At 44.2% G+C, this 21,148-nt stretch overlaps 1 long non-coding RNA gene across 1 annotated transcript in view; it reads right to left on the reverse strand.

Annotated features, from left to right (window-relative positions):
* LOC106995321 (uncharacterized) overlaps positions 1-17,568 on the reverse strand; it is a 42,316-nt gene extending 24,748 nt beyond the window's left edge. The window contains exon 1 of the long non-coding RNA XR_001442104.1: positions 17,467-17,568. This is a non-coding gene — a long non-coding RNA (uncharacterized LOC106995321). The remainder of the gene's footprint in view (positions 1-17,466) is intronic.
* Positions 17,569-21,148: the final 3,580 nt, after the last annotated feature.

Raw genomic sequence — 21,148 nt, forward strand, 5'->3', positions numbered from 1 at the left:
TTTTACATTTTAATCACTCTGGTGGGTGTGCAGTGGTATCTCGTTGTGGTTTGATTTGCAATTCTCTGATGACTGAGGTTGAGCATCTTTTCATATGTTCATTGGCCTTTTGGATATACTCTTTTGTACAATTCCCATTTAAGTATTTTGTCCATTTTATCCTACTAGATTGTCCTTTTCATATTCATTTCTAGGAGTTCTTTATGCATTCTAGATGCAAACTCTCTGTTATATGTGGTACAAATAAATTCTCCAGCACTGTGGCTTCCCATTTAATGCTTTTTGAATCTCATTTTATTCCTGTAATTTCCATCAAGCTTCCCAGGCTGAAATGTCCCCCATTTTGCTAAGGTCCTAACAAGCTCACCTGGGCCCTGAGAGATAGCTCACTAAGGCTGCAGGGCTGTTCTCTCCACCTTCCCTTCCTTCTTCCCTCCCACTTATCTGCCCTGTCTCGCTCTCCCTTTCCTCAAACTTTGCCCATTCTTGGGGGGCTGCTTATTATTCACAGATGGATAGAAACAACCTTCTTTTAGCCATGGTGCCAAAACTGTCAGATTTGCCACATGCTATTAATACGTCAGAAAACCTTCACTCTGGAAAGCACTTGGAGATTATGTAGTTCTAATGACGAGGAATCGAAAGCTCAGAGAAATTAAGTGGCTTGCCCAAGATCATACTGCAAGTTAGTGGTCAACTTAGGACTAGAACTCAGGTCTCTTGCATGCATGCCCCAGCTTTTTCCACTCCATTATGCTAAGAAAGACCAGAGCACACAGCTGCACATTGACTGGGGCATTTTTTTTTTCTTCTGAAAATAAGTGCTGTCTGTGTCTGTGTAACAACGTAATCGGTAGAGACTATGGCTCATGTCTGTCTGGACCCAGGTTGAGAGATCACATCACCTCTGCTACTTTCCCATCTCCTGGCTGTCAAAGCCTGAAGGACAACAAATGGCTTGAGTAATGAGATGAGTTAAGATAGTGTCTCCCACGCTGAATTATGTGCCAGTTCAGGACTACAGGATTCTGCCACAATCCATTTACACAAGAAATTAAATTGAAGATCGCAATGTAATATTCATATATTAAATCCTGGCGGACAATCAAAGTAATTAAGGCCAAATGTTCTGAATCATCCTGTGGCATCATGAACATTCTATTGCTGGGTTTTTAGAAGGACTTATTTCTACAACCAATTATCTTGGAAATCATTAAACCTCCTTTGGAATGTGAATAATTTGAAAGCTACCATGATACCCAGTGCTACTCAAACAACTTTGCCCCCATAAAAGAATAACTCTGCTAGATAGGAGTGCTGGGTAGGCAAGGAAAATCTGATTTTCAAGAAGCTAAGGTTAGGGGATAGGAGCCAGTCTCTGACCACCCACCTCCCTGCATTGCGTTTTTCAAAAGGAGTGGCTATATTTCATCCTAAATTGAAGCAGTTAAACTGATGCAGGTTACTGGGCTAATCCCAGCTACAGACTGATCTGCTTGCTGTGTAGTTCTGTGGTTCTCACAGATACATTCTACTGATTAAAACAAAGCAAAACAGAGTTTGGAGAAAGAGGATGGCTCCGTCTAGCCCCACAATGATGAATAGGGTCAATCTTCAGACCTTCTCCACCACACCCCACCATAGGCCACCTTGTCTCTTAAAGCTTCTCCTGTATCTTGTTCATGTCTCTATCCTTAGTTCTAGCACAGAGCTTGGCACAGAGCACGCACTCTCTGTAGAATGAATGAATGAATGAATACCCTCATCTCTTAGTCCCTGTTCTTCTCAGCTTCCCTTTGTCCACACCTCTGTTATGCCACTCATCATAAAGTCCTTGAGTTATTTGTTGGCTCCCCTTCTGGAGTAGAAGCCCTTCAAGGGCAGGGGCTATGCTCTAATCTTTCCAGTGTTCCCACACGTGGCCCAGTGCACGTGTCAGAGAAGGTGCTTTGTGTATGGTTGGTGCATGTGTGAAAGTCTAAATATATAACAGACAAATGACCAAGAGAACTCACAAACTTATATAAATGTATCTCTGTTTGGGAATGACAGGCTTAGTGTCATGGCAGCATCAAAGAGAGGAACCGATCTTCCTTTCTCTTCCAGTAAATGTTTCATTTCTCTCCAAAACACAATGCTCTCAAACCATCACCAACAAATAAAACCCTATCATGGATAATGTGTAACTAAAAGATAAACAAAAAGTATTAAATTAATTTGTGCTTTTTCAGAGTTGTACTTAGGAAACAATCAAGTTATTTTACCTGAGCTAATTATAAGACTTCTTTGCATCTTGAATATTGCATACAAAAAAAGGTCTCTGATTCATCAGTTTTGCCAGTGGGAATAATTAAAAGTGTGCATATATAGTAATATTCCTACCAAATTATTTCTTCTCATAAATATTTATCCATAGCCTAAGTTTGTTGATGCTGAGCGGCATCAGTATTCCTTGACTTTGGTTCACATACTGCCCCCTTGACTGTACCACAATTCTGATTCACAAATGAGATTTTTGGGAGATATTGGACTGTATCTTGTTCATGTCTCTATCCTTAGTTCTAGCACAGAGCTTGGCACAGAGCACGCACTCTCTGTAGAATGAATGAATGAATGAATGGAATACTAAGTGAGGCAGTAGCCTTCAGGGATGATTTGCATCAAAGTGAAGTTGTACAAAGCAAGCCCCATTCACTGCTATTCTCTTTGTGACCCGTTGGCTACAGCATCCCTGAGCTTTTAGGGCAACCCGATCCACCCACCCAACCAGCATGCCCCTTTCAAAGGCAGTTGTGCTACCCCCGCATGTGCCCAGCACTAGCCAGAGGGGTTGGTGCAGTCTGTGTGTCAGCCCAAGCCAGGTGGACACACCAACAACCACCTGTGGCTTTCCTGGGTGGGCATCTTGAGCCCACATGTTTCACATCATCATGCACCTACCTGTCAGTGCTGAAAACTGCACTAAGAAATATTGATACTGCACAAAATCATTAAACTGGGGCCATGGCTAAATACTTATTGGGGCAGACAGTGACGCCATGTTTGCTCAGAAAATTCAATCAAGTTCTGTGCAATTACTGCGGGTTTAGATTTGAACAAATTAGCTCTTAGTCATAGAATTTCAGAATGTCAGAGCTGGAAGGACCCTTAGAATTCATCCGGCCCTGTGTAACCCTGAGGTTTTCAAACTTCGCTTTTGCAAGAAACACTTTTTAACCAAGGAAATCTTATGACGCTCCTCTTATTCGAGTAGGGATCCTGATGCGTAGCCTCCCCTTCTTATCTGCTTCAAACTGCAGAGGTGAAAAGGAAAGTCCAGTGAAGTTAAGGAGGATCATGGCATACTGGGGGAAAAAGTTCTAGTCTTGGAGTAAGCATCAAGACAGACTCCAACTCTGTCTTAGCCAAGGGACTGATATTCAGCCGTTTACACTCATGCCTGAAAGGGGTCTTTTGGATATGATCATTTAAACTGGTGAGAGAAGTCTGTTCCCAGGAGGGGAGATACTGTAACTAACAGACCCTAGCAGGAGTGAGTTTATTTAAATGAAACACATTGCTACCAACCTTCATGAAGCCTAAAGAAAAATCCCAAGGGCGGGAGACCCAGAATGGTAAATGCCCATTATTAGAGTATTTCACAAAGGCAAAGAGAAGAGAGGAGGAAAGGAGCTAGGCCAAACCTCCTCCTCCCACCCTGGTGAATGTCTGCTTGTGTACCTGTCTATTCACATGTCCATCTTTTGAGGTGCCTTTGTGTCATCTTTCACAGTGGTATATCTAGTTCCTTGGCAGTTTCTGCCTGGAGCCCATCCTGTGTTCAGGTTGGCTCTCTCTTTCTGCTGTGAGTCTGTCGCTGCCTACATCTCAAATCTTTCAGCTCCTCTGTGTCCAGATGTGCTATTTTTCATGTGCTTATTTGACTCAGAATGTGTGTCTGTGTCTGACTGATTTTACACCACAAGAATGGCTAACAGTGAAAGTGGGAGGGAGGGAGAAAAAAAACCATTTCTGGTCCTCCTAAAGACTTCAATCTCCTCTTCTATGTTTCTTAACATTTTTCACCTATTGTTTTCCCAGTATTCTTATCTCCCTCATCCTTTTTTCTTTCACTGTGTTCCTTTATCTCTGGTTGTTCTATTTTTATATTTCTCTATATACTTTTCTTTTGTATTTTATTTATTTCTTCCCCTTTCTCTTCCCCTACTTGTTTTCTCTCTAGATTTATCTTTCCCCATATATTTTCCTTTTTTCTTATTTTTTTCTTTCTCTATATAACTTTTCCCATTTTTGGGGATTATTTCTGAGTCTGCTTTTGTTTATTTTTCTTCTTTTCTTTTCTTTTCTTTTCCTTCCCTCCCTTCCTCCCTCCCTCCCTTCTTTCTTTCTTCTTTTCTTTTCTTTTCTTTTCTTTCTTTTCCTTTTTTTTTTCAGGGTTTCACTTTGTCACCCAGGCTGGAGCACAGTGGCATGATCATAGCTCGCTGCAACTTGACCTCCTGGGCTCCAGCGATCCTCTTACCTCACCCTCCTGAGTAGCTGGAGCTATAGGTGCATGCCAAAACACCCTGTTAATTTAAAAAAAAAATTCTATTGATGGGGTCTTGCTATGTTGCCCAGGCTGGTCTTGAACTCGTGGGCTCACCTCTGCCTTCCAAAGTGCTGGGATTACAGGCGTGAGCCACTGCACCCAGCTACTTCTTACTCTTTCTTCTTTTCCTCTTAGCTCCTATTTCTGGGTTTCTCTTTTAACTGTGTTCCTTTTCCTCCATGTGTCTCTTTTCTGTGATCCTTTATTTTATTCATTTTCTTTCCCTGTCTTTCTCCATGTCTTGTTTTTCTGTTTCTCTTTCTCTTGCCCATTCTTCTCATCTCTCTGTCAGTACCTCCTTGTGTATGAATCTGTCAGCCTCTTTTATGCTTTGTTCTCCCCAAAGATGCTTCAAGCATCAAGAGAGGGAAGGAGTTACCCTTTTCTGCCCTGGGCTAGGCTGTGGGTGGGTGGGGTTCATTATCTGTCTTTTCACTCAAGGATGGGTGGGGTCGTTTGCTGCTCCCTGGAACCTAACCAACACATCCTTGTTCCCCGCCCCCAGGACCCCATCTGCAGAGTCACACTGTGACTCCAGCTGCTGTGCTGCTTGCATTCCCTGCACGTCCCATGCAGAGTGATGAGCCCCCAGGTGCAATGGGAGAATTCATCAGCCACCTGACAGGGCTAACAATTTACTCCTGAGAAATAATCCATATCCAGATAATGGATCACCCCTGACTCCCTGAGACCATTTGTCTTTGCACTTAAATGGCACCAGAATCCAGGGGCAGAGCTAGGCACTGTATCCCAGGTTCATTGGTAGATGAATAGGCTGGAATAATAATGTTAAGGATTATGATAAGGAACACTTTGCATTCGCATGGTGCTTTTAAACTCTATAGATTTGGAGGAGATTAACCTTCCTTGGCTCATCTCTTTTGCATCTCACACACTGTGGACCCTGCTTGCAGATTCAGAAACAGGGGAATTTTAGTGACTCACCCAGTCTCATCTAGCCTGTTACTGGCAGAAATTGGAGGAAAACTATTTCCTGACTTCCTGAGACTCTTTCCTCTGAATGTTACATGGCCTTCCAATCTCTGGGTCCCACCGTTTTTATCCAAGAAATGGAAGCCGATACTAAAAGACAGTATACTGGAGGGGTTCATAGATCTGGCATTGAATCCTGGCTCTGCATTAGCTAGCTGTGTGGCCTTGGGCAGGCTGCTTACTCACTAGAAACTACATCCTCCTCTTTAAAGTAGGGAGCCAAATAAACCTTCCTCGTAGGACTATTATGAGGATGAAGAGAAATTATGCATGCAAAGTGCTTATTATAGTGCCTTCCTTATAGTAAAAGCTCCATGAATGTTAGCTATGATTATTACTACTGCCTGTCTCTTTGCAGGATGCTAAGTGAACTCATACAAATGCATGAGAAAATTGGTCTAGAGGAGGGGAAGAGATAATTGGTGGCTTCCACATAAGTGTCCCTGAGGCCATTGATGGGGGAAGGGATGAGGAAGAGTGAATTCTGATTGCGGGAGGAATTACAGATTCTGCTTGGGGTGGGAGGTCCTGCCAGCTCCGGGAACAGCCAAAGAGAAGGAAGGAGATTGGGGATCTGTGTTCAGGCTCCAAACATATTTCATTGCTCAGCAGGGTCAATTGTTGGCCTTTAGTCCCAGCCAGCTAAGGTTCCCGTTCTCAGGGTCTCAGCTGTTTCTGTTTCCCTGGGGTGTTCTCTTTCCCAAAAACTGGACAGAGGAATATTTCTTTGGGGGAATATTGAAGCCCAAAAGGTTTTGTGGAAGGCCAGCACAAACGAAAAATAATGAATTCTTATGCAGGAGCCTTTTGCGTAAATGGGAGTTCACAGTACAAATGTAAGAAATATTATTAATATTCCCAATATAACAGTAATGATCACTCTTTAAAGCTTGTTCTATGGAGTGCCACGGCTAGAGGTTGACACATCATCTCGGATGGTGCGAAACATCCCCAGGGTCCATCTGCATTCAGAACCACAGCCCACATTCTTCTCCCCCTTTACGGAGACCTCGCTCTCCCAGAGTCACACACATAATTTAGCCTTCGGTGAAATGATTCTGACGCTATAGAGGCTCCCTGGAGAATGGATGCTGTGCGGAGGCGGGCAGTGTGGGCTCCTGACTTCAAGCTGCAGCAAGGCGAGGAATTGATACATCTCCTAAGCTCCAAGGGCTCAACTCCTTTGGAGATGAGAAGGGCTTTGTCAAAGTCTGATGGTTATTAATAATTCTCTCAACCGAAGAGAGCCCCGTGCTTATCAATTGACAAGTATTTAGTGAGAACCCTCTGTGGGGGATCTAAAGAGGTTTGGCAGAGCTGACAATGTGGTTGAGGAGACAGACCACAGACATAGAAAGATTATTGACAATAAAAGCAGTCCCTTCAACAAAGAGATGCTAGCAGCTGAAGCAAAGTGGAAAAAAATGTAGAATCAGGAGACCTGACATTACAATCTCTCTGAAACTTGGTTTCCCTATCATCTTAGAAAGCCAGCCTGCTATCATTAAAAGAATGTTCACTTTGGAGTCAGACCAACCTGACTTAAAATTTCAATTACCTCAGAAACTAACTAGGGGTCATTGAACCAGTTACTTAACTCCTATGGGGCACAATTACCTTATGTATAAATTGAGATATAATAATAGCCCCCACCTCATAGTGTTGTGGTGAGAATTAAATGAAAGCACACATGTAAAATGCTAAACATAATGCCTGGCACACAGTAAACATTTAATAATCTGTTCTTCTTATTATAATATGCAAGGGGAAAGCAGAGAATGCTTGGAAATAGAAGGGTTTTATTTTCCTCTTCAGCTCTTTATATGCGTGACATTAAATTTCATATGAATGCAAACCAAAAAATACTTATATGTAAACAATAATTATAATATCACTGTATGATACCTTTTATATGCCTCCCCAGTATTGCTCACTAAATTTGGTATGATCAAATTTACAGAACAGTGAAATAGCAGAGGAGACAAATTATATGCTCCTTGTGATCTTGAATTCCTTTCTGAGCTTCAGTTTTCCCATCTGTATAATGTGGCTAAGAACACCTACTTCACAGTGCGGTTGTGAAAATTAAATTAAAATGTGTATAAAGCACTAGGCAGAAAACAAACATTAGCTCCCTCCTCTTCTCTCATCTATAAAAATGAGAATAAGAAAAAATCATCCTCACAGGGTTATGATGAGGATGAAGACAGGCAAATACACAGGAAATGCTTGTAAACTGTAAGATCTCCCATAATAGTCTTTACAGAACATTTGAAGTGTACCAGGCATTGTGCAATTAACAAATGTTAATCAATTAGGTAAACATTACTTAAGTGTCTACTATATGGAGGACACTATTTTAGGTATTGTGAGTGATCCAGAAAGATAAGGGCCATCAGAGTAGATGAGCCCCTCCACATAAGAATAGAGCATTGAGGACAGGACCTGAGCAATGCTCCCATTTAGGGTACCAAAGGAGAATGCAGAGCTAGAAGGAGAAATCAGAGGTAAGAACACCAGTATAGCACAGTGTCCTCAGAGCCAAGGGAAGAGTGAGTTTCAATAAATAGAGACTTACAATGTAGCATTGTGCAAAGAATGAAAATAAAAATAGGACAGAGATGTGTCCCCTTGGAGTAGGCCTCCAAAAAAACATTGGTAACAGTATTGAGAGGGGCTGTGTGTGTGTGCAAATATGGAGGGGGTAGGAGCTGTCTTGCGTGGATGGCAGGAGTGTTTCTCCAGCATGGCTGCTCTCTGGTCCTAGGCAGATGCATCTCTGATGGCACCTTCCTGCCTTACCGCTTAGTTTTCAGTCTCATAACTCTCCTGGGATCTGAAGGGTAGAACAGCAGGACAGTTATAAGCCCTGGTGCTTGATAGCAGGAGAGGGCGTTGGGCCACAGAAGTCAGAAGAGGGGGTCCTTGGGCGGGGCCCAGACCCAAAGTAGCTCAGAAGATAAAGTCAGTCCTTGGTATCTTTTGTCCTAGGGCCAATTTTGGTGTTCTTATGGTGCCTGGGATGGAGGAATGCAGGGAGGGAAGGGCAAACAACCCCTTAGTTAGGGAAATCTAGGGATCTGGAGCTAGCCTTGCATCTTTGTTTAAGGCGTGGGTTGTCCCAAGATTGAGTTATAATGGAGAAAGACCTATTTGCATTGACAAATGGCACTTAATGAAGGGAATGATTAAAAGTGAGGAAGCTACAGGCTCAGAAATGTCAGTGGTTGTTGTACAAGAGAATTCCTTTATTGCACGTTCCTCTCCCCCTTCTCCCTCCTCCTTTTTGTTCCCTCCCGCTATTGCTCATCATCCTTCTTCTCCTCTGCCCTCTTCCTGCTTGCTCCATCCACCTCCACCCACAGCAACTGATGAGATTTCTCATGATCTATAGTCAAATGCCATTAATCCCGACAGGCTCACGAGGGTCCACCTAAGCTGTCCCATGAACCAATCCTGTGAGTAGACAGACCAGGGGACGCAGCGGGCAGGCAGCCCCCCACCCCGCCCCCTCACGAGAAATGGCAGTTAAACCAATAAACCAGAGTGGTTGTCCCTAAAATAATCAATAAATCACTTGGGGTCCAAGAGAGGTGGAAAGCTCCCCAGCAAACAGTGCTCAGGATATTTTCCATGACCTTCTCTGCCTTGAATGTCCATGGCACACTAGCCAGGACTGACTCTGCTCTCAAGGTGCCGCTCCCAGATTCCACCTGGCCCTCTCAGTTTCAGAGGGAGGTAATTCATTCCAATGGGATGTGACAGGTGCCGTCTTCAGGCGCCTGGCTCAGATCCCAGCAGCAGGGACTGTCGCTGACTGCAAATCCCCCAAGTGCCACGCTGGTCTGAAGAAAGCAAGCCCTGGGGTGGGCAGATGACCTTTCAAGAACCCAGGAAGCCAAAGTGGGATAACAGTGTGATGTAATGGACCGAGCCCTGGACTAGGATGCTGGACACCTGGCTTTTAGTCCCTTTTCAGCCACTAACTTGCTAGGCGATGTTGGGTAAGTCATTTTCCCTTTCTGGATCTCAGTGCCTCCTTCCCACCGGCCCCCGTGATGAGAGGAGGTTGGACTAGATTATCTCTAATGGCACTTTCAACCCTGATAAGCAAGTTTTGAAATTAAAGAAAACATTATTTTTTGAAAATTGCCAGCTCTAATTAGAATTTGTTTAAGGACTCCTCTCGGTCTCTAATTTAAGCTGCTTGGCCATCAAATCCTTCACTCTAAACTCCAATGCAGTACAGGCAGCCACTTACCAGCACCCAAGCTCCATCTAAGACATCACAACCACTCACAGGTGTAGCCTTCCCCTCCTGCAGAGCTAGTTCTGTGTTTGGGGCCAGGTCATCCTGATAGAGTCCTGAGGTAGAGCACCGTGGGAGGGATGTACTACTAACTCTCAGATTTTAGAGTAAACCGGTGAGGTGGCTGCCTGGGAGGAGATTCCCCTTAACTTTGTATTTTCAGACTTTTAAACATATGGTAAATTTGAAAGAACAGCACAATAAATACTTGTGTGTATATATATATATGCACAATAAATTCTCTATATAATATATAGATATATATATTTATCTATCTATATAACATGAATATAAATATATATATATATACACACACACACACACACACACACACACACACACTTGAAAATATGTTGCAGATATCATGACATTTCACTACTAAGAATAAAATGTTCTTAGCTGGGGAGATTCTCAGGCTTTCTAAGGGCTTTGGAATTCTCTGCAAGGTGAAAGTCTCCAAGTTTTGGAGTCCAAGGGAGGGGTCAAGAGACATATAAGATCTAAGGCCAGATTTTAGGCTGGATATGGGTAGTGTGAGAGGGAGCCCTGCACAAAAGAAGGAAGCACAAAAGTGGTTCAAGAACAGGTTCCAAACAAACAAAAAAGGCAGTGACTTTAGGCAAGTCACTCCCCTTCCTCAAACTTCAGTTTCTTCCTCTATAAAATGAGGGTTGTGATGATGAGCATTTTTTCATGTGTCTGTTGGCTGTATGAATGTCTTCTTTTGAGAAATGTCTGTTCATGTCCTTTGCCCACTTTTTGATGGGGTTGTTTGTTTTTTTCTTGTAAATTTGTTTGAGTTCTTTGTAGGTTCTGGATATTAGCCCTTTGTCAGATGAGTAGATTGCAAAAATTTTCTCCCATTCTGTAGGTTGCCTGTTCACTCTGATGGTAGTGTCTTTTGCTGTGCAGAAGCTCTTTAGTTTAATGAGATCCCATTTGTCAATTTTGGCTTTTGCTGCCGTTGCTTTTGGTGTTTTAGACATGAAATCTTTGCCCATGCCTATGTCCTGAATGGTACTACCTAGGTTTTCCTCTAGGATTTTTATGGTATTAGGTCTAACATTTAAGTCTCTAATCCATCTTGAATTAATTTTCGTATAAGGAGTAAGGAAAGGATCCAGTTTCAGCTTTCTACTTATGGCTAGCCAATTTTCCCAGCACCATTTATTAAATAGGGAATCCTTTCCCCATTTCTTGTTTCTCTCAGGTTTGTCAAAGATCAGATGGCTGTAGATGTGTGGTATTATTTCTGAGGACTCTGTTCTGTTCCATTGGTCTATATCTCTGTTTTGGTACCAGTAGCATCACTGGCCATCAGAGAAATGCAAATCAAAACCACCATGAGATACCATCTCACACCAGTTAGAATGGCGATCATTAAAAAGTCAGGAAACAACAGGTGCTGGAGAGGATGTGGAGAAATAGGAACACTTTTACACTGTTGGTGGGATTGTAAACTAGTTCAACCATTATGGAAAACAGTATGGCGATTCCTCAAGGATCTAGAACTAGATGTACCATATGACCCAGCCATCCCATTACTGGGTATATACCCAAAGGATTACAAATTATGCTGCTATAAAGACACATGCACACGTATGTTTATTGCAGCACTATTCACAATAGCAAAGACTTGGAATCAACCCAAATGTCCATCAGTGACAGATTGGATTAAGAAAATGTGGCACATATACACCATGGAATACTATGCAGCCATAAAAAAGGATGAGTTTGAGTCCTTTGTAGGGACTTGGATGCAGCTGGAATCCATCATTCTTAGCAAACTATCACAAGAACAGAAAACCAAACACCGCATGTTCTCACTCATAGGTGGGAACTGAACAATGAGATCACTCGGACTCAGGAAGGGGAACATCACACACCGGGGCCTATCATGGGGAGGGGGGAGGGGGGAGGGATTGCATTGGGAGTTATACCTGATGTAAATGACGAGTTGATGGGTGCAGCACAGCAACATGGCACAAGTATACATATGTAACAAACCTGCACGTTATGCACATGTACCCTACAACTTAAAGTATAATAATAATAAATAAATTTAAAAAATAAAAAAAAAAATAAAAAAAAAAAAAAAAATAAAATAAAATGAGGGTTGTGCTAATCTCTGTCCTGCCAACCTCCCAAAGCTGTATGCAATTCAGATTGAAAATACATATGAGAGTACGTCGGGAGCTGATACACTTAAATATATAAAGGCAAGTGCTTTGCAGGGATGACCTTCAGAGGTAGTAAAGCCCAGGAGTCTATGGCAACACATAGAAGTGGACGGTCCCCCTGCTGAGCCCCTAAACTCTTGTTATCGAAAGCCATAGAATTTTCATCTAGAACGGAAATGTCAGTGGCTTGCATGTCTTGTAGTTTTTCAAAGGCATAAGCACACACTTGAGTTTTTTCTAGTTCTTTTTTCAGATAACTCCATTTTCTTATTGATTATGGCACAAAACTAAAAGAAAACCTCCCCATGCTTTTTGTTCTTTCTGACTTTTTTTTTTCTGTGCCCTCCTTAGTTCCCACCATTCTCCCTACCCCACCCGGTCGAGACTTCTGGAGTTGGAAAATTCTCTCATCCTGCCTACCCCTAGCTCAAAGAGCAAAATGCTTTACAAAATTAAGTGAGCATTTGGGATTTTTAACTTGATTTTATCTTTTCATTCAACCAGAGGGGTATGTGTGTGGGAGATGCACTTGTCAACTAAAAGCAATTTCTCTGCCTCCTTGGGGACTGAAGCGTAATCGTTGCTCTGTCTTTCTGGTGTCAGGATGAAACTTGCATTTTCCTGAGTGGTGTCAGCACACTGACAGACAGCTCCTGGGATCTAGCAAGGAGTACCGAAAAAGAATGGGCAGGGGGCGAGAGATGTGGAGGCTGGTCTCAGCTCATCTCTTCTCCCCGGGTGACTTTGGGATAGTCACTTACTTTGCCTCACTTTTCTAAATCTAAGAAAATGGGAATAATTCTCTCCCATATCTACCTCACAAAGATGGTGCCAGGACTTTGTCAGGTTTCAGTGATATGAAAATGTTTAGAATTAATAGAGCTATGGGAAAAAAGTGCTGCGGAAGGAGTGTACCCCTAGAAATGCTGTTAAGTAGCTAGAAAGGAACTTCAAGATTTCTCTGTATAACCCCATTTGAGAAATGAGGAAATTGAGGCCCTTCTGAGGTTCAAAGCGGTCCCCCGAAGCACCCGTGATTTAACTGACACGTTTACCATTTGCCCAGTTAAGTCTTTCACAAATAGAAAACCAGGGAGGCAGGGTCTTGAGGTCCTGGGGCTTGGAGTCCCTTTTAGAGAACAAATATGATCCCTGTGCGCTCTGTGTGGACCTTCTGATAGGGCTTCTCAAAAGGACATGCTGGGGGGCAGGGTGCTGATCTGCCAATTTCCTTCATGGGCCCAGAGATAAGTACTTTGTTATCTCATTCCTGAAAATGCAGAGACCTTCCTAACAATCTGTAGAGCAGGGGTGTCCAAGTTTTTGGCTTCCCTGGGCCACTTTGGGAGAAATGTTGGGCCATACATAAAATACACTAACACTAATGATAGCTGATAAGGTAAAACAAATGGCAAAAGAATCTTATAATGTTTTAAGAAAGTTTACGCATTTGTGTTGGGCCGCATCCAAAGCTGTCCTGGGTTGCATGTGGCCTGTGGGTCATGGCTTGGACAAGCCTGCTGTAGAGGGAGGTGGGCGGCAGGACTGAGATTCCCACTTCATAGAGGAGGAGCCTGAGGCTCATGTTGGGAAGCAGACACACATTCACCCAGCCAGTCAGCCAGTAAGTCCAGCCTCACTCTTGGTATTTTAACTGCCCTTTCCACTGTGCTCTCTTGCCTGATGCAAGGAACCCAACAAGTAGAAAGTTCAAATGAAATAACCTGACTGGGAAGTGCTATGTAGACATATACACAAGGATTCTTAGAAAATCCAAATGAATGACTTGTATGGAGTATGCTCATTTTGAACACACCTAGGCCCTGTGAGGAGTCATGTTTCAAGGTTTGGTCAATTTTCCATGCTACGTATTTCCCCATGCACCCAAAAGAAGTAGAGTGGGGTTAAAGTGACCAGTTTCCCCATTTGGTTGCCCCAGTGTTTCTTGTGGCTAGGGTGCCACAGTGTTCCCTGTAGCTACGGTGCAATGGGAGGGTTTGCAGGGAAAGACTTCTTTCTTCTACATTAGAGTTTCTCTAGCTTTAATGGGCATAAAACCCCCATGAAGGGCCTGTTAAAAGTACTATTTTCTAGTCTCCATGCCCAGAAATTCTTGTTTAGTAGGACTGGAGTGGGAGCAGGGAATCTGCATTGTTATATGACATTCCAAGTGATTCTGATGCATCTGGTCCAATGGATTGTACTTTGGGAAACACTGATCCACGACAAGGTTTAAGGGCCTTTAATTCCTACAGTCCCATTTAAGTAGCAATTATATGCCCGGGTGTCAAGCACATTTGGGCTTCAGGAAAAAAGTTAAGAAGGTCTGAAGCCTATCTTCTAAAAGTCAGCAAACCCCCAGATTCACTTCATCATTGTGGCTAAAGACCTCTGGGAAGACAATGACCCAAGCTAGGAGCAGGATGCTTGGCTTTTAATTGGAATTACAATAGAAGACGCTTAAGCAGCAGCAAACTGTCAAACTGTAGGTCTTGGACTGTCAGAGTGAGGACAAAGATGTCCTATGTGTCCCTTGTGAGCACATACCGTGGGATGAGGGATTACAGGTCCAAGCTAGCAGGTTCCTGGCTGCTCAATGGGGGCACTAAGAACTCCTACGTCCTCAGAAAGGAGGAGTCATAACTTGTTATGTGCTCCTGCACAGGAAGGGAATTCTGCATTTTACTCACAGGCCAACTTTCTCAGCCTTTTCTGGGTCACCAAAGCCAGCCCAAGTGCCCTGTGCCACTGGCACAACCCCAACCTAAAGGCCTTCGCCATTCCCCTGTCTAGCCTAGTCCTTTATTCAGCAGAGACAAAGTTGTAGATTTTTTTCTAAGTAGGATTTTCTAACTCCAGAAAATAATATATGTTTATTAAAGAAAAACTGGATAATACTAAGATATGAAAATAATAAAACAGTTAAAAATTGCCCATAATTGCATTACCTAAATACAATCACGACTCAGATTCTGGTGTGTTTCCTTTTAGCCTTTTATTCTGTATATAGGTTTTTTATTTATTTGTGCTGTTTATATTACAGTGTGCACACATTTTGCATCCTGCCTTTTTTTCATTTAAAAGTATCATACGTGTATTTTCAGATTATCATATAAGCTTCTAAATTATACACTTAAAAATAATTGCATAATAATTCATTGAGTGAATCAACATTATTTGCATAGCTCAATATCTGGCACCTAGAGGACATTTGATAAATATTTGTTGTATGAATTAATGGATTGATGGATGAATGCATTTCCTTATTATGTCTATTATGTCCTTCTACCCCAGGATATTTAGTTAAGAATAAAGATTTTCAAAGGGAATGTAACACTAAGTAATTAAGTGGCAGAGTAGGCAGGTCAAAGAAAAGGGACAGGGCAAAATTGCTAACTTAGTTACTAAATCAATTTTTTAAGCATTTCTGACCTCTGTATTTTCTCTTCTCTTTTTTCCCAAAAGAGTAGATGCTTTGGTCCACCTGGAGCTTTTTCCATAGCTATTAATATACCCATTTTACAGGTGAGGAAACTAAGCTTCAGCGAGATTAAATAACCCTCCCAAGATTACATGGCTAGAACAAAGCAGAATTGAGCTTCCAATCTAGGTTCGTGAGTTTCTGTAGCTTTGTTCCTTTACCACATTACACCTCTTGAGGAAAAGGCAACAAAGAAGGACAGCTGTCATGGGTTTGTACCTCATGCAGAGCTGCCCTGGAAGCAGAGCAATTTCAGTTTCCAAGGACTCTTGGATTGGACCAGGCAGGCAGATTTTGTGCCATGAGGGAGCCCAAAAAAAGCTCATTCAGTTGGGAAAAAAAAGGAACCCATTGAGGCCCTTTCAAAAGCTGGTGCTGGATAAGCTCATGGGAAGAGGTAAGGCTGAGATTTCAATATCCAGGGCCTGAAACTGGACATTTCTAGATGTCAGGCTTGTTTGGCTTGGATGACTAAGTATTTGTAAAGCAGAAATTGGTAAAAGAGCAGGTCTGGTGAGTGTTTGTTGTCTGTGATTGCTTTTAGAAAACAGAGAAAATTGGAAATGATTTAGAAATTGGTACAAAGGCAGAGAGGTACCATGTTTCCCAGAAAGGAAGGAAAATGAGTGGAAGACCTTTAAACTCTGAAGATAGCTCTGCTTTGCTAAGAATTGTATGGCAAAGTATGGGCAATTTTTCCATTTTATGCACCCCTTTTGCCGCGTTAATGCTAATATCAGTGGTTAGCAAAGCAAATATAATAACTGCTCTCCCCAACGGATCCCATGATTGAGGCTTCCACTCCTCTGGCCTGCAATCGAGATGTTGGAAGAAGATTTTCCATATTTCTTTCTACCTCCTCACTAGCATTTTGATCAACAGAGCCCCGTTCTCCCAGTGGAGAAAAACAAGGCACAGAGTCATGTCTGTACAGCTACCAATGGCGAATTGGGAGGGAAATTAATTTGGGCCCCTGGGCTTGAAGTAAAAAGGAAATTTCGGTTAGACGCCCTTCCTGCCCAATGTGGTCCATCTCTGGTGGCTGCTTCCACCCCAGGATTTGGGGGGCAGGGCTGTTTTTACCACCACCAGAGGCCCCAAACACTGAACCCATTGTGGCATGTGCTCCCATATGTATTTAAAATGTAAAAATACAAAGCCATAAAAGAAGTGTAAGAAAATCCAACACAGTACCACCCCCCGTTGAAATATCAAATATCAAATTCTTTCTAAAAATAAATGTTGGTCCCCCTCCCATATCAGTGCCCTGAGCAAAAGCATTGTCAGTGGAATCTGTAAGTCGGCAGCAAGTGGGGGGTACCCATATTTGTACATACTTGACACTGGGTTCTTTTATCTCAGTTGATGATCAACCCCCTCAATACAAATGTTCCCAGGCAGGAGAGCATCTCCCTCTTCCCTGCAGAATTCCCAGGACAAGGGAAGTAAGATTACTCTCAGATATGGGGCTTCTTGGGGGAGGCGGCAAAATCATTTTTCCTACTCACATTCTTGGTCCTCTAGAACAGAGCAGTGATTTAAATCAGACTTGGAGCTACTCGGGGCTGAGGTGATGCCTGCCCTAAGAGAGGGGTTAAGGGTGGGGGTGGGAGGGTCCCTAAGGGCTGAGACATCAACTCCCCTTTAGATTCAGGGATCCTAGGGGACACACTGCTTCCCGCTTAGACTAGGCCTCTTGAGGGCTGAGATGACGCTCCGCTAAATCGTGGAGTTTTCTAGAGCTTGGGATACAGTCTCGTCCTCAGATCTGAGGCTCCCTGGGACAGGTGCGCTACCTCGCCTTCAAATTCCAGCCTTTGGGGACAGGCCTGCTTTTATGTGCCCAATCAAGGGCTCCTGGGGAGGGGGTGGGGGACAGGGACCTTCCCTCCCTCTCAGATTTGGGGCTCACCAGGGCTGAGATAGCGTCTCCCCTCAGGCTCTGGGCTCCCTGGGGTAGGTGCAAGGTCCCGCCCTCAGAGTCAGAGCTTCCCCGGACAGGAGCTGTGTGTCTCGGCCTCCCTTCGCGTGGGGCAAGGGGCTGCGGGACCAGCGGCCTCTCTTCTGGCAGGAGGGCGGGGGGGTTCCCCTGAGGCCCTGCCCCCTTCGTGACATGCTCGAGGTGTCCGGTGACCGAGACACTCTTAGCTGGGTGCAGGGTGCGGCTCAGGGCGTGGTCACCGGGGGCTACTTAGGGCGGCCAGTGCGGGGGACGACGCAAAGGTTAACTGCGAGCTGCCGGGCACTCAGCGCGGGTCATGGCGTGGATACTGGACTGCCTTTTCGCCTCGGCCTTTGAGCCCCGCCCCCGCCGTGGTGAGTTGGGCCCACCGAGTCGGGGGGCTGGGGTGCTCGGCCGGGGGCGGCCGGCGGCTGCAGCCCCGGCTGGGCGCCCTGGGGCTTGGCTGGTCGCCCCCTTGCCTCCCTTCCTGCTGGCTTTTAGCTAATTGTTCCTGGCTCAAGGGACTGCCCCGTCGAGGCCCCGCATAAATCACCAGCTTTGCCGGGAACCGCGAGCAATCGCGCTAATGGCTCGGCGGTACGCGGGACAAGCGCGTGGGCGGAGTCGTTGGCTCAGCCGCCCGCAGGGACAGCCAGAGCCTTGGGGCCAGACGCGCAGGAGCAGCGTCCCACAACTCAAGGACCCTAAAGGCCCAAGGATGAATGTCCCTGACAGGGCAAGCCAGGCCCCAGGGACCCTGAAGGAGGCGGGGGTTCATTTTGCCTTGAAGCTTGTCCCCTTGTCTCAATCTCAAACACAGAATATCAGCAATGGACCCCTTAAAGTCTTCGAATTTAACCCCTTCATTTAAGAGATGATGACACTGAAGATAGGAAAAGCCTGCCTAAGGTTACCCAACAGGTTGGCAGCATACATGGGTCAGGTTAGGATCTGCCAGCTGCCCACTGCCCCAGACTGCCCAGTAGTGGATCCCTAGGGTCTTTAGTCGGGGTCTTTCCTTGGGTACTTGAGATCAATGCTTGGTTTCCCTATTTCTGTGGAATTAAGGACACAGTGTGCAAAGATCACAGCACCGGCATATGTGGGTCACATTTCACCCCTTTTCTGGAACTGCTTCTACAAAGTACATTTTGAAAACTGATTACATTTTCGTCCTTAAAGTTTCAGGAGACTGATATTTTCTTTTTGACATACCCCAGGACCCCCACCCATACTGTCCTTCACTCCCCCTTGATAAGCCCCACCTCCTTCAGGCTGCCACCTGCCCCCACAGCCACCTGTTTTTCCATAGTCTCCACCTCCAAAATCTATATTGGTGAGAGTGCGTCATTGGGCACCAGCCATAGACCAAACCTGGGGTTGTCTCCTCTTTCCTCTGCCCCCTGACAGGCAGGGGAGGGAAGTCAGGGAGAGGAGGGGCCTCAGCAACTTAATTCAGCAGAGACCTGTTTTTAGTTCTTGCCAGCCCCAACACCCTACTGAGAACCATCCTAGGAGTCTGACCTCCTGCTAAAAGACTACGGCATGCTTAGCCAGTTCAAGTACAGCCTCGGGCCAGCAACAAGATCTCTGAGAAGGAAAAAGATCTGCATACACACACAGTTTAATTTTTTCTTTTGCATATTTTTAAGGTTTATATGATCCTGGTGAATCAAAAATATAAGGGAGTTTTATAAGATGTCTTTTGAGGCCTTACTGCTCTAACAGTCTACCCTGAAAAAGGGGGTGAGGGAAACATTTCACCTTTGCTTGGACTAGAAGGTCGTCATGTGACTCCAATGAGATCAAGGACATGAAGGCTTCTTTATGAATAACCACATAGGAGGGAGTCCATATTACACCAGGAAGCCCACTCCCATCTGAAAACAGCAATGTCTATTAGAATTAGGAGGCTTTCCTTAAACTGAACCTAAAAAACCAAATCTATGTCCTGGGAGCTTCCACCTTCTGGCCCTGGCATTGACTTCCATGGTCCTCCTTCCTAGGAAACAGTACTAGCTCTCTCCATTGTCCCACCCCCAACTCACCCTGTTCTTACCTAGGCCAAACTTCCCCAGTTTTGTCATCTGTTTAACATGTGACATAGCTTCAAGGCCCTCACCCATGTCTACCTGCTTTTCTTTGAACATGCTCCAACTTATAAATGTCCAATGACTGGGCCAAAAGAGGTTTTCCAGCTGTGCCCCTATAAATATAGTCCTGGATGGCTGACTTTCCCTCTTTTGGAAGCCTACACCACACCCAAGGTACACACATACGTAGTCATAAACACACACATAACATACACATTACCACACCTATGCATGCCCACGTGCAAAGCCATGAACACACACACGCTTCACATGCACTACATACTTTCTACACACAGCTTAATATACTCACATTACCCGTGTATGCACCGCTCGCAAATCCCATGCACAGCCACACAGTTCACACAAAGACTTTATTTACATTGAATTACTTTCAACAAAAGCTACTCTTTTTCCTTAAGTAAACCCAAGTTCTTTTCAGAGTCTCCATTCTGTATTTGGTGTTTGAACTCAAGTGTAAGACCTTATATTTGCTGCTGCACTTCTAGTCTGGTGGGACCTATTCCCCAATATACCCCTGCAGCACACCACTGCCTACATCAGCTCTACTACTTATACAAGAGCAGCTGATATATGTGAAGCACTTCCCAAATGCTGGGCCCTTAGGCTCAGTTCCTTACATGTATAATCTCACTTAAGTCACAGGGCATCACTTTGAAATAAATAATCTTTGGGTAATTTTTTGACTGGGCAAGAGCTCACTTCATTGCACTCCCCCTGAGAAATGCTGTACAATGTGAAGGGTAACTTTGTGGGTAACTATTAATATTCTGCAGGGCTGTAATTGCCTTGGTGCCTCCCTTCGAATGTCTTTCAGAAGTCTTCAGGCATCAGAGATGGGGTTGGGGGAGGAAGCTGTCACCTGACTGGGCAGAATTGGGGCAGTATCTAAATGTTCCTTCATCCCCATTAACCTTGCCCAAGAGATAGTTGGTATGTCACAGTATTTTTTTTTTTTTGAGGGGCAGGTTTATTTTGTCTTCATTAGAATATCATCACTCTTTTGTTGACATTTGCTATTTTTTTTGTTTGAACTCTTTTTTTTAAAAATAAATTTACTTTAAATTCTGGGATACATGTGCAGAATGTGCAGTTTTGTTACATAGGTATACATGTGCCATGGTGGTTTGCATCAGAACAATTTTTTGAGGGTGACAATGGGCAATGGGCAACCATAGGAAGGCACTTGGAAGAGGCATCATTGAGGTCTGGGAGGAAAGAGGGCCCAGAAAGGCCTTCTTTCCCAGGGAAAGAGACAGCACAATTGACCCACTTGAAATTCTCTCCCCAGTTCACTCTTGGCATTGGATTTGGCCTCAAACAATTGGACTTCTGTAAAGCAGCCAAAGCTCTAAAGCTGAAGGGACCCTGGGGCCCACTTTACATACAAATTTGATCTTTTCTTGGAGATGGGACCGAATCGATTTGCTGAGGCCAGGCCTAGTTGTGCTGCAGCAGGATCAGTTTCCAGAGATGGGGCGTGACTGCCAATGAGACACCCCATTCTCCAGGTCAGGTCCTCAGATAAGCACCCCCATTCA

This window comes from Macaca mulatta, chromosome X (genome assembly GCF_049350105.2).
Source record: "Macaca mulatta isolate MMU2019108-1 chromosome X, T2T-MMU8v2.0, whole genome shotgun sequence".
Taxonomy (NCBI): Eukaryota; Metazoa; Chordata; class Mammalia; order Primates; family Cercopithecidae; genus Macaca; species Macaca mulatta.